Below are 13,420 nucleotides of genomic sequence, written 5' to 3'. Positions count from 1 at the left end.
CAGCTGTGATAGTATAGAGAGGATCAGGCACTGGGTAGGGCCCTAGAGCTCCCAAGAGAATAAGTCTTTTGTCTTTGGTTACCAAGGCAGGTAGAGAAAAACAACAGGTGGGAGCAGGGTTGGGCCTGTCTGAGCTCAAACTCTCCTTGGCCTGGGTTTGCTGTGGCTGCTGTGGGGGATGGGGGCATGGTTCTTCAGGCCAAGGGAGTTAAGCTCCCGGGGGCATTCTGCCCGCCTCTTCTATGTCATGCGGGTTGTCAGGGAAGTGGGGGAAAGTTGGCAATGACAGCCCTCACCCAGCTCCCCATGCAGCTTAAAAGGCCAGTCTCATTCCTACTGTGCTTCCCTCAACAGCGCGGAGTTTGTTTCCGGACAGTGGGTGAGCAGGGCTGAGAACCTGCCTCAGGCTACCAGCCTCCTGGCTGTGAAAGCAAGCAGGGCGTTCAGGTTTTGTGCCTCCCCACCTGCCGCAGCTTATGTGCTTCATCTGCACTCCTGATTCACCCCCTTCCCCCACCCCGTGAGTTCCGTCCAGGAACATTTGCCTTCCATCGAAATTGTTAACAAAGTTCAGCTGGAAGTTTCCTTCTCCCTGTGGTCTTTTCCCAGTTCTTCTTGCAGCCCTCCCCAGTGACGTCTATGAGACAAAGTCAGAGATGGCTTCCCTGGGGACCGAGAGAGCCCACAGGGTGCTCTCTGCTGATTCTTCTACCTTTGTATTTCACTCAGCTCTCTACGTTGTCTCAGCTCTAGGCAAAGTGAAATCCTGCTTCCGGGATCTAGACCATCAGGTTTCCCAGTGAGGGTGCCTGTTTGGGGATGGACGGTCCCCCTTTTATACTTTCACACTTTGGGTACTCACAGTTTGGGGGCTGCCTCCTGGGGCCTGCAGGAGCCATCTGCTTCCTTCAAAGGGCCTGTGGATCCTCTTGGCTTTCTCGGTATTTTCCTGTGGTAGTTCTCGGAGCAAAAGTTCGCGATGTGAGTCTCCACCTGCTGCTTTTTCCATCCAAGTGGGAGATGCGGTTTAGTCCTGCCTCCTAGTCACCATTTTCCTCTAGAAAAAAACAACATGTCAAACTTATTACCCAAGAGAAAACACTAGCTGACAGTATAAAGAGCTTCAAAGAATTTAAGAATTAATAGATAGTAGATCCATAAGAGATCACTAAATAAAACCACAGTGGTGGCTGCAAACTCCTGATGTTCGAGGTTGACACTGGGAGCCAGGAAATAAATCCCTGGAGGGGAACCCCAGAATGTATCAGCAGGAACCTGTACGGATGTATTGCTATGGGCGGAATTGTGCCCCCATTCATATTTGAAGCTCTAAGCCTCAATATGATAATATTTGGTGCTACAACCTTTAAAGAGGTAATTTAGGTTAGATAAAGGTGATAAGATTGGGCACTAATCTAATAGGATTAATGCCGAGAAAGAGACAGCGAGATGCATGCACAGAGAAAAAGCCTTTTGTGGACACAGCAGGAGGACAGCAATCTGCAAGCCAAGGAGAGACGTCTCAGAAAAAACAAACCCTGGTGACTCCTTGCCTTCAGATATCTGGTTCCAGAACCATGAGAAAATAAGTCTCTGGCTGAGTACAGTGGCTCATACCTGTAATCCCAGCATTTTGGGAGACTGAGGCAGGTAGATCATTTGAGGCTAAGAATTTGAGAGCAGGCTGGCCAACATGGTGAAACCCCATCTCTACTAAAAATACAAAAATCAGCCAGGTGTGGTAGCAGGTGCTTATAATCCCAGCTACTCAGGAGGCTGAGGCATGAGAATTGCTTGAACCTGGGAGGTGGAGATTGCATTGAACCAAGATCTTCACTGCACTGCAGCCTGGGTAACAGAGTGAGACTCTGTCTCAAGAAAAAGAAAAGAAAAAGAAAAAGAAGATCTCTTAGTTAAGCCATCCAGTTTGTGGTATTTGTTATGGCAGTCTTAGCAGATGAATACATATATCATACAATACAGTATAAACACAACGCACTCTTATTAACTGATTTTACAAAGCAACTCACGACAATGAGGGCAATCAGGAAAACAAGGAGTGGTGTTAAGGCAAGCATTGTTTTTCCTATTTGAATTATGATGAATGCTACCATTGATGTAAAACATAGGTAATTCCCTATGGTGGAGCTCACAAAGCCAATCTGCCAGCAAGCTGCCAATGAATGAATATTTCTGCAGTTAAAGGATCCTCAGTTTCTGGCCCCAAATTTCTCCTAATTTGTGTGAATAATAACAGGAGGATAAAGACAGCAGGGCATTTCCAAAGAGGTGAGAAGAGAGGTAGGTGAGGGAGATGAAGTGAGAAAGACTCAGTTCAAATTGCCTGGAAGTGGGGACCTTGTCTTCACCATCTTGTATCCCCAGCTCAGAGGCTTTACTGAACATGGCTATTCTAAAATTAATTTGATGAGTGGCTAAGGAATTAGATTAACTGGTACCAAGTGTTAAGCTTCAGAGCACACTGTGAAACTTGGCAGAGTGGTGAGGGCCCACTGCTGAGATCCAGGCAGGAGGTTCGCCAAAGGCCGACACGCAGAGGCTGCGGCTGCAGTGTCCTTGCTTTGTCTTCTTAGGTAAACACATCTTTGCTTCTCCCCCTCCACCCGCTTGCTACGGCTCTATGTGGGAAATACTTCCTGTTTTAAATAACTCACAGCCACAGCAGAACAAAAATGATTAACAATCTCTAATATGAGTGCCTAGAAGTGTTTCATATAGGATAATAGGTGAACACGAAAAATTTAAAAGCACTTTTAGAATTGGGAGCTGTTCTCTTCATTTGAATACACTATATAATCGTTATTGCATAGATTTAATTCATTTTTGAGAACAAATATAAGAATTTATATTTGCTTAGCATTTGACCGTTTTAAAACACTCGGCAGACATTGTTTTTGGATCTCTATGTAGTTCTGTAAGGAACAAGGATAGGAATTTCATTCAGATTTATGGATAAGAAAGCTCAGGGGGAAAAGAATAAGGGAAGTGAGTGAGCTTTGTACCCAGCGCTTCAGCACAGACTCCTGGGCAAGACCAGGGAACTATTTAAGGACAGCATAGCTTATTTAGACGTTATGTACATATTTGCTGTTTTTCTTCCTGTAAGAGAAATAATAGCTCTCAGGATGTCAGTGTGCCACTTCAAGGCAAAATAGGGTAGCCATAAGTGATAAAGTGTCTAATATATCAAATTCATGGTGATATGAAAGTGTCAACAATGGTATTTGCTCACTGGAGAGTGTGTGTGTGTGTTTGTGTGTGTGTGTGTAAGTATGAATATTTTCCTCCCAGAATCACTGCTAGAAACATAAAAATATTTTGGTGGGAAAAAAAATGTAAGTGTTGGCTGGTGAGACTCAGAGAGGGCAGGATATGGTGAAAAGCATATCCTGCAAAGCAAAAGACCAGTGATTGGCTTGATACCCTGGAGACTACGGAGGCAATGGGAAAAGAAGAGAGATAAAGTGAGGAAAGAAGCCAGGGAGATGTGGGCCACAAGTCTGTAGAGCTGATTGTCAGCTGTGAATGTCATGAACCCTCATGATCCTCTAAATTTTCATTAAAAAAAAAAAAAAAAAAGAAATCACAAAATGCTTAAGAATGGTGGATTTGAAATATACCTTGATGAGTGTGATTAAGCCCTGCATCCAGGCTACAATAGGAAAAGGAGAGAGTGTTACGACAAGGAAAAATAGAAGCAAAAGGAAGCATGATCAGGAAGAGCGCTGGGATGTTAGGGACCATGGGATTAGATTCCGGAAAAGCTATGCAATTTCTGAAAGGCAGGGAGGCTCCAGATGGCATACGGATGGATGGATTGGTTGGCGGATGGATGGAAAGATGAGTTGATGAGAGGCAGACAGATCTATAGTTAAACGGTTATCACGATATTAGATCTAGATGTATTGGAAATTAATGTTTACCTAAGAGTAGTACGAAGATTCTGAACATCATGGAATGTTTCAGAATTTAAGCTAGGGAAGGCCTGAAAGAAGTCATTCAGTTTGATAGTTTGGTATTAGAAGGTGTTGGTGATCTCAGCACATTTTGAGAAAGATTGGCTCCGTTGGTAACACACCCACAATGTCACCCATACGCCTTTTCCTCTGTGGGTGTCCTTTGATTAAGCGTACTACAGAACACCATTTCTCTCTCCTTGGAACATATCTAGGCCAAAGTGGTTAAAATGAAGATAGTTGCACACTAGATCTCACTCCTGAAGTTTCATTTTCCTTTACACAAAGGAAGAGGCTAAAATTATTTTCTGTGTGAAAGTTACAGCAGACTTTAAAATGTGATTCTTTAAGAAACCATCTCATTATTCACTGACAGTAAAAAATCACCTCCTGTTGGTCTCAATCCAACATTTTAAAGGCTATATCTGATTTTACAGTATTTAAAATCTGTTCTTAAGCATTTACTATTGCTAGCCCATGGCCCTTCTTTTTCTTTTCATTTCTAAGTAAGCATTAGTGTCCAGAGTAACACAAATGGAAAACAGACCAATATCAGGGGCTCGCCATCATAACTGGTCTCAGCTGAGTATGAGCGGTGGCCTGCGCTGCAAAGCTAATGAGTGCTTAGGACAAGGGCGATGAAGCAGAAAGCTTAACAAACTGCACTCATATTGCCAGGCTCTGCATTCTAGATACACTTCACACTAGTTTTTGAGACTCTATGGCACTATTTCCTCATCTGTAAGGTACAGTTAATAATAACATCTGCCCCAATGAGTTGTTACAAAAATCAAATTTGATTTAAACAATAAAAAGTCATGGTTGAGGAGAAAATGTTTGCAAAACTCATATCTGACAAAGAACTTGCATCCAAAATAGACAAAGAAATCTTAAAACTTAACAATAAGAAAACAACTCAATTAAAAAGTGGGTAAAAGATCTAAACTGGTATCTGGCCAAAGAAGATATACAGACGGCAGGAAAGCATATGAAAGACGCTAACATCATAGGTCATGAGAGAATTGCAAATTAAAACAACAATAAAACACTTCTCTTCACCTGTTAGAATGTCTTAAATCTGAAACAGCAACATTAAAGGCTGGTAAAGATGTGGAGCAATGGGAACTCTCATTCCTTGCTTGTGGGAATGCAAAATGATACAGCTACTTTAGAAGGCAAGTTGGCAGTTTCTTGCAAAGCTAACCATAGTCTGGCCATCAGATCCAGCAGTCGTGCTACACAGTATGAGGTATTTGTCCAAATAAGTCAAAAACTGGCATCCACTCAAAATCCTACCTTTACAGCAGTTTTATTCCTAATTGCTGAAAATTAGAAGCAACCAAGATGTCCTTCAACAGGTGAATGGATAAACAAATTGTGGAGTATCCACACAATGGAATACTACTAGGCAATAAAAAGAAATGAGATATCAAACCGTGAAAAGACATGGAGTAACATTAAGTGAAGATTGCTAAGTGAAAGAAGACAATCTGAAAAGGCTACATACGATTGTTGCAACTGTATGACATCCTGAAGAAAGCAAAATGATAGAAGTGGTAATGTATTAGTGATTGCCATGGGTTTGCATGCGAGGAGAGAGGATGATGAGGTGGAGCTCAGGGGCTGTACAGGGCAGCAATAATATTCCGCATTACTGTTAATGGTGGATGCAGGACTTTATGCACTCATCAAATCTCACAGAACTTTATGACACAAAGTGATTCTTAATGCAAACTATGGACTTGAGTTAACACATCAACGTTTTTCAAGAAATGCAAAAATGTTCATTAATTATAGCAAATGTCCCAAACTAATGCAAGATTTCATCAATAGGGGAAACTGTGGGGTTAGGAAACAGGGAGTATGTGGGAACCCTGTGCTTTCTGCACAATTTTTCTATAAACCCCAAACTTCTCTACAAAACTAAAGTTTACTAATTTTAAGAAATTAATTTTTAAAAATTAAATTAGATAATAGATGAAATTGTGTTAGACCAGTGACTGATACATAAATAGCCTAAAAATATAAACAGAAGGAGACAAATATGTGCTATGTGTAGGTGTCAGGATATATCAAAAAAACAATAAAGGACAGGTCTATATCTCATTGTACATCAATCAAGGATGTGCATATTTTGGGCTGAAGATAAAAAAGCGTTCATAATCTAGAAAGGGATTAGGAAGTCAAGACATTGAAGAACCAGAAAAAAATATGTCAGACCGAGGAAAAATCCCAGTAACCGTTTCCTGGGAAATACAGGCTAATTTGAGGAGGAGCTGTTTAAAATCAAAAATGGAAAGAGATTCCTACAAAGCCTGAACCAATTTAGGGTAGACCTTGTCCTCTAACCTCCCTCTCTACAAGCCTCTGTCTGCCATCATTCCTCCTCTTTGCCCCCAAGGTCTGGAGATTGTAAGTGTGTCAAAGTCCTCAGGTACACAACTGATTTGGAACTGAATTGGAACCATGGGTTCCAACAAATAGGAAAAAAGTAGAAGCTGCCATCTCGTAAACTTTCATTAGGCACGGAATATGGTTTGAGGAAACACTGAAAATATCTGTTTGGTCTCTTAATATTCTTTCTGTTCATGCTTTTATAAATTTTGGTGTTTGTCTATCATCAATTTAATTGCATTTGAGAATAACCCAACTGTTCGCTTTACTTGTTCAGGTGCTTCCCTCTAGTGGTGAAACACATGTACAGCAATGTAAAGGAAGGAATAGGCTACATTGTCTAACCTGAATATTTTGTGGGTTTGTTTCCAAATTAATGTAGCATGTACAGTTAAATAGTTTCATGAGTAAAGAAAAAAATCTGAATTTCAAAGTGATCTCTTGGGAATTTGGCAAACACTATGTGGCCAGGTGATCAGGTACCCTGATTTGATGAGATATGTAAGATATTATTTTCCAAAAGACATATAACCCCCTCCTAACCATAAGAAAAATATCAGATAAACCCAAACTGAGAGTCACTCTATAAAACACCCAATACTCCTTAAGACTGTCAAGGTCATGAATTACAAGGAAAGACTAGAAACTGTCAGAGACCAGGGGATGTTAGGAGACATGTCAGCTAATGCAATGAGGTACAGGTGACTAGACTCAGGACCAGAAAAAGAACATAAGTAGAAAGACTATTAAAATCCCAATAGAGTATGGAGTTTAGTTAATAACAGTGTATCATTGTTGGTTTCTTAGCTGTGACAAATATTTTGTGAGTAATGTATTAAAAATAGGAGAAACTGGGTGAGGAATTATAGGGATTATCTGTTCAATTTTGCAAGCTTTTGTAAATCTAAATATATTCTAAAATTGAAAAGATATTAAAATTGACATGTTCTCTCAAAGGGTGCATCAAGACTTTTCTCAGCCTACCTTTCTTTCTCTTTCTTTCTTTGTTTCTTTCTATTTCTTTTCTTTCTTCTTTTTCTCTTTCACCTTCCTCTCTTTCTTTTTCTTCCTTCCTTCCTTCCTTTCTCTTTTTTCTTTTTTCTTTCTTTCTTTCTTTCTTTCTTTCTTTCTTTCTTTCTTTCTTTCTTTTCTTTCATTCTCTCTCTCCCTCTTTCTTTCTCTCTCTCTCTCTTTTTTTCTTTCTTTCTTTCTTTCCTTTCTTCTTTCTTTTGCATATTCCTTTAAGTCCTCTCTTTCTGTGATTCTAATTTCAGGTTCCTAATATTTTTAAGTAAATTCTGTAACTTCTTGCACAACTTGATAAACATATTAAAATCATTGAATTTTACATTTAAAAATAGGTAAATTTTACAGTATGTATATTATATCTCAAGAAAGTCTTAAACTCTGTAAGTTCTATCAATTGATTCTAATTTCATCCTGTCATGTTACTGCTCTTTAAATATCAAAAATATCCCCTTCCTTCTTTTTTCTCTTTTTTGCCTTCTTTATTTGAGGGGAGGATGTCCTTCCTTCTGTAGAGAAGTTTTTAAGTCTTTACATTTCATTATTTGACATTTTCTATGTTTTTCACTGTCAGGTCATTATCTCTTAGACACGTCCCAGAGTCTGAAAAAACTTCTACATTTGTGACCCATTCTGAATGCAATATATCAATTGGTTCTAAAGCAAAAGTCTTATTTTCAGTTTCAAATGTTATTTCTAACATAAGAGAAAAACATTGTCCCTTCTTGATGATACAGTGCTAGAAATCGGAGAAGAAACGTGATACAGGAGGTTGAGCCTAACCTTTAGGCTCAAAGTCAAAACATTTACTTGCTCTATTATTTCAGCAACAGTAAGAGTCTTGATATGGTTTGGACCTGTGTCCTCACCAAATCTTATGTCAAGTTTGGACGTGTAATATTGGAAGTGGGGCATGGAAGGAGGTGACTGGATCAGGACATGTTTCTCATAAATGTTTCCGCACTGTCCCCTGATGCTGTGCTCATGATAGTGAGTGAGTTTTCAGAAGAGATCTGGTTGTTTAAAAGTGTGTAGCACCCCGCCCCTTCTCACCACCTGCTTCTGCCACGGAAGATGCCTGCTCCTGGTTTACCTTCTGCTATGAATAAAAGTGTCCAGGGGCCCCCAGAAGCAGATGCCACCATGCTTCCTGTACAGCCTGCAGAACCATGAGCCGATTAAACCTCTTTCTTTACAAATCACCCAGTATCACATATTTCTTTTTTTCTTTTTCTTTTTATTTATTTTTTTCTTTTTTAAGACAGAGTCTCGCTCTGTCGCCCAGGCTGGAGAGCAGTGGTGTAATCTCATCTCACTGCAAGCCCTGCCTCCTGGGTTCATACCATTCTCCTGCCTCAGCCTCCTGAGTAGCTCAGTAGTTGGGACTACAGGCACCTGCCACCAGCTATTTTTTTTGTATTTTAATAGAGACGGGGTTTCACCGTGTTAGCCAGGATGGTCTTGATCTCCTGACCTTGTGATCCACCCGCCTTGACCTCCCAAAGTGCTGGGATTACTGGCGTGAGCCACCATGCCTGGCCTCATTTATTTCTCCATAGCAATGCAAGAATGGACTAATACAAATTTAGATCAAATTTACCTTTAAAAATAACTTAGAAAAACAAAAGTTGGGTTCTAGGTTTCGAAACCATGTGTTTTTTTTTTAAACCAGGGTTTTATATACTACTATCTACTATTGATCATGTCTTCTATTCATCTAGCTTAAATGATTATACCTTTACAGACAAATAAATGCTAAGGGAATTCATTACCACCAGACCTGCCTTACAAGTGACCCTTGCAGGAGTGCTAACCATGGAAATAAAGACCATTAGGAGCCATCAAAAAAAAACACACTTAAACACCTCGATACTATAAAGCAACTACACAATCAAGTCTATATACCAACCAGCTGACAACACGATGACAGGATCAAATGCACACATATCAATATTAACTGTGAATGTAAACGGGCTGAACACCTCACTTAAAAGGCACAGAGTGGCAATTGAATAAAGAAGCAAGACCTAGCTGTACGCTGTCTTCAAGATGCCCATTCCACATGCAGTGACACCCAGAGGCTCAAAGTATGGGATGGGGAAAGAGTTATCAAGCAAATGGAAAAAAAAAAAAAAAAGAGCAGGGGTTGCTATTCTTATTTCAGACCAAAAAGACTTCAAACCAACAACTATTATCAAAAAGGACAAAGAGGGGCATTACATAATGATAAAGAGTTCAATTCAAGAAGAAGACTTAACTATCCTAAACTTAACATCCAACACTGGAGCACCCAGATTCACAAAACAATTCGTAGAGCCCGATGAAGAAACTTAGATAACCACACAATAATAGTGGGAAATTTCAACACACCACTGATAGCATTAGGTGGATGTTCGAGACAGAAAAGTAACAAAAATATTCAGGATCTAAACATTTGAGCAAATTGACCTAGTAGACATCTACAGAACACTACACCCAACAAAACAGAATATGAGAATGTAAGAATTCTTCTTATCTGCACATGGCACATACTCTAAAATTGATCTCATGCTCTACCATAAAGCAATTATCAACAAATTAAAAAAAAAAAACTGAAATCATACCGGCCGCACTTTCAAACCACAGTGCAACATAAATAGATACTTCTCAAAAGGAAACATACATGCCCCAAAGGCATATGAAAAAAAGCTGAACACCACTGATTGAGAAATGCAAATCAAAACAACAATGGGATACCATCTCACACCAGTCAGAATGGCTAACATTAAAAAGTCAAGAAATAACAGATGCTGGTGAGGTTATGGAGAAAAAAAGAAACACTTTTACACTGTTGGTGGGGGTGTAAATTAGTTCAACTACTGTGGAAGACAGTGTGACAATTCCTCAAAGACATAAAGATAAAATTACCATTTGACCCAGCAGTCCCATTACTGGATATGGGGTATAACTAAAGGAGTATAAATCATTATATTATAAAGACACATGCATGCATATGTTCCTTGCAGCACTATTCACAATAGCAAAGACATGGAATCAACCTAAATGCCCATCAATGATAGACTAGATTAAAAAAAAAATGTGGTACATATACACCATGGAATACTACACAGCCATAAAAAAGAATGAAACCATGTCCTTTGCAGAGATATGAATGGAGCTAGAGGCCATTATCCTTAGCACACTAACACAGAAACAGAAAACCAAATACCACATGTTCTCACTTATAAGTGGGAGTTAAATGGTGAGAACACATGGACACGTAGAGGGGAACAAGACATACTGTGACCTATTGAAGGGTAGAGGATGGGAGGAGGGAGATGATCAAGGAAAATAACAAATGGATTCTAGGCTTAACACCTGGATGATGAAATAATCTGTACAACAACCCCTGAAACACATGTTCATTTATGTAACAAACATGCACATCCTGCACGTGTACCCCTAAACTTAAAATAAAAGTTAAAAAAAGAAATTAATACCAAGAAGGTAATTCAAAACCATGAAACTACATAGAAATTTACACAATCTGCTCCTGAATGACTTTTGGGGAAACAATGAAATTAAGGTAGGAATCAAGAAATTCTTCAAAACTACTCAAATCAAAGATACAATACACCAGAATCTCTGGGACACAGCTAAAGCAGTGTTAAGAGGGAAATTTGTAATGCTAAATGCCCACATCCAAAAGAGCTAAGAGCCAAATCAAGAAAGTCATTCCGCTCACAATAGCCAGAGATAAATAAAACACCTAAGAATACAGCTAACCAGGTAGGTGAAAGAGCTCTATAATGAGAATTACAAAACACTGCTGAAAGAAATCAGAGATTACACAAACAAATTGAAAAACTATGCTCATGGATAGGAATAATCAATATTGTTAAAATGGCCATACTAACCAAAGCAATTTACAGATTCAGTGCTATTCCTATCAAACTGCTATGACATTTTTCACAGAATCAGCAGGAACTATTACAGAATTCATATGGAACCACACACATAGACACACACACACACACAAAAAAACCCAAATAGCCAAAACAATCCTAGGCAAAAGAACAATTCTGGAGACATCACATTATCTGACTTCAACATACACTACAAGCCTACAGTAACGAAAATAACACTGATACTGGTACAAAAACAGACGCATAGACCAAAGCAACAAATAAGAGAACCCAGAAATAAAGCCACACACCTTTAGTCATCTGATCTTCGACAAAGCTGATGATAACAAGCAATGGGAAAAAGAATTCCTATTCAATAAATGGTGCTGCGAATATGAAGAAGACTAAAACTGGGCTCCTTTCTTTCACCATACACAAAAAGCAAATCAAGATGAATTAAAGACTTAAATACAAAGCCTAAAACTATAAAAATCCTAGAAGAAAAACTAAGAAATATCATTCTGGACATGTCCCTGGCATAGATTTCCTGACAAATACTCCAAAAGCCATTGCGATGAAAACAAAAATTGACAAGTAGGACCTAGTTAAACCAAAGATCTTCTGCACAGCAAAAGACATCATCAACAGAGGAAACAGACAACCTAGAGAATGGGAGAAAATATTTGCAAATTATGCATCTGACAAAGGTCTAATATCCAGAATCTGTAAGGAACTTAAGTCCACAATCAAGAAAACAAGCAACCCGATTTAAAAGTGAGCAAAGACATAAACAGACACTTCTCAAAAGAAGACATACATGTACTCAACAAGCAAATGAAAAAATGTTCATCATCACTAATTGTTAGAGAAAAGCAAATCAAAATACAATGAGATACCATCTCATACCAGTCAGAATGGCTATTAATTCAGCTACTGTGTAAAGCAGTTTGGAGATTTCTCAAAGAACTTAAAACAGAACTACCATTCCACCCAGCAATTCCATCACTAGATATACATGCAAAGGAATATAAATCATTCTACCATAAAGACACATGCATACATATGTTCATTACAGCACTATTCACAATAGCAAAGACATGAAATCAACCTAGATAACCATCCACAGTAGATTAAAGAAAATATGGTGGCCAGGCAGAGTGGCTCATGCCTATAATTCCAGCACTTTGGGAGGCCAAGACAGGTGGATCATGAGGTCAGGAGTTCGAGACAGCCTGGCCAACATGGTGAAACCCCATCTCTACTAAAAATACAAAAAATTAGCTGGGCATGGTGGCAGGCACCTGTAATCCCACCTACTCAGTAGGCTAAGGCAGGAGAATTGCTTGAACCCAGGAGGCAGAGGTTGTAGTGAGCCAAGATCGCGCCACTACACTCCAGCCCTGGCAACAGTGTGAGACTCCATCTCAAAAAAACAAAACAAAACAAAAGAAATAAAAAAGGAAATACGGTACATATACACCATGGAATACTACACAGCCATAAAAATTGAAATCATGTTCTTTGTAGCAACATAGATGGAGCTGGAGGCCATTATCCTAAGCAAACTAATGCAAGAACAAAAAAACTATAAACTACATGTTCTCGCTTATTAGTGAGAGCTAAACACTGAGTACACATGCACACAAAGAAAGGAACAATAGATATTAGGGCTTACTTGAGCGTGGGTGGAGGGAGGAGGGTAAAGATTGAAAAAATACTGACTGGGTACTATGCTTATTACCTGGGTGATGAAATAATCCATACCCCAAACCTGTGCGACATGAAATTTCCCCATGCAATAAACCTGCACATGTAGCCACTGAACCTAAAAGTTGGAAAGAAAAAAACAGACAACCATTATCTGCAATATATTCAACAGAAGCATCATCAATTTTTTAAAAGTTAATGATGTAATAAAAAACTTCTGAAAAATATATTATTCTGTCATTCATTAAATTATTTAGATATTGCAGAATTTGTCACTGATTTGATGAAAATTTATAAAACTCTTTTTAAAAAGACTATTTAACAGAAAGCCCGGGACCCTGATCTCAAACATGCAACCTGTTTTTCATCGATGTCATCAATAAACCACTCTGCTCATTATCTTCTTATAAACTAAAATGTACTGCCTATCTA

The 13,420-nt window shown here is 39.0% G+C and overlaps 1 long non-coding RNA gene across 1 annotated transcript in view; it reads right to left on the bottom strand.

Moving 5' to 3' along the window:
• The window catches only part of LOC126940190 (uncharacterized), a 120,520-nt gene extending 107,412 nt beyond the window's left edge, over positions 1–13,108 (bottom strand). The window contains exons 1-2 of the long non-coding RNA XR_007720655.1: positions 13,023–13,108; positions 863–1,057 (exon numbers count right to left, since the gene is read on the bottom strand). This is a non-coding gene — a long non-coding RNA (uncharacterized LOC126940190). The remainder of the gene's footprint in view (positions 1–862; positions 1,058–13,022) is intronic.
• Positions 13,109–13,420: the final 312 nt, after the last annotated feature.

The sequence above is a fragment of the Macaca thibetana genome, chromosome 17 (genome assembly GCF_024542745.1).
Source record: "Macaca thibetana thibetana isolate TM-01 chromosome 17, ASM2454274v1, whole genome shotgun sequence".
Classification (NCBI taxonomy): Eukaryota; Metazoa; Chordata; class Mammalia; order Primates; family Cercopithecidae; genus Macaca; species Macaca thibetana.
This window is presented reverse-complemented; position numbering and strand designations above follow the sequence as displayed.